This window comes from Myotis davidii, unplaced genomic scaffold (assembly GCF_000327345.1).
Source record: "Myotis davidii unplaced genomic scaffold, ASM32734v1 scaffold238, whole genome shotgun sequence".
NCBI lineage: Eukaryota > Metazoa > Chordata > Mammalia > Chiroptera > Vespertilionidae > Myotis > Myotis davidii.
The window spans coordinates 12,319,972-12,320,611 of NW_006293779.1; the positions used below are offsets into that span (position 1 = coordinate 12,319,972).

Consider the following 640-nt stretch of genomic DNA (forward strand, 5'->3'; position numbering starts at 1 on the left):
ATCCCCCCCACCCCCCTCCGCGGTGAAACTGCAACCTCGGGAGTGTGAGCGAGAGGGGGGTTTACGAAACTTTGCAAACGCAAAAATCCTTTTCTCTACACCGACCCCAACAGCACCCAAACCCACCCCCTCCCTCGACTCGCGCAGACGCCCCACAACATTCACCCGCGGAAGGGAGTCCTACCACTCGCTGACTTTGAACCTCTCTGACCCCACCCGCGCTCCTCCTCAGCCCCAACAAGGGCGAGGGAACAGCCTGAACCCCGGTTCCCGGGAATGGTTGAGGGGCCAGCGCGGGGAGGGTCGCCGGAGAGCAGCGTCTCCTCCGAGCCCGAGCCGCCCTGACCCAGATTACCCGCCACGGCTGCCTCGCCCAGCCGAACCCCGTCTCCTTCCTCCGGGGGCACCCGCCGGGGAAGAACCCCAGCTTCGGGGTGGGCGCAAACCGGCTCCCGTCAGCTCAAGCACAGACCGATTTCTACCGAAGGGTGCGTTTCCGACGATGAAGCCATTAAGGCACGAGCACTAAAAGGATTAGGGCGGGTCTCTTCTAGCTGGGGTGCGTTGCGGGGTAGGGCTGGATTTTTCAGAGAAAAGCCCGGGGAGGTTTTGTTTCGGAAGCAGCACCCGTCCCCGGGGA

General features: G+C 63.6%; 1 protein-coding gene across 1 annotated transcript in view; it reads right to left on the reverse strand.

Annotated features, from left to right (window-relative positions):
* MYCN (v-myc avian myelocytomatosis viral oncogene neuroblastoma derived homolog) overlaps positions 1–640 on the reverse strand; it is a 5,798-nt gene that overhangs the window by 4,703 nt on the left and 455 nt on the right. The gene's annotated exons all lie outside the window — the stretch shown is intronic.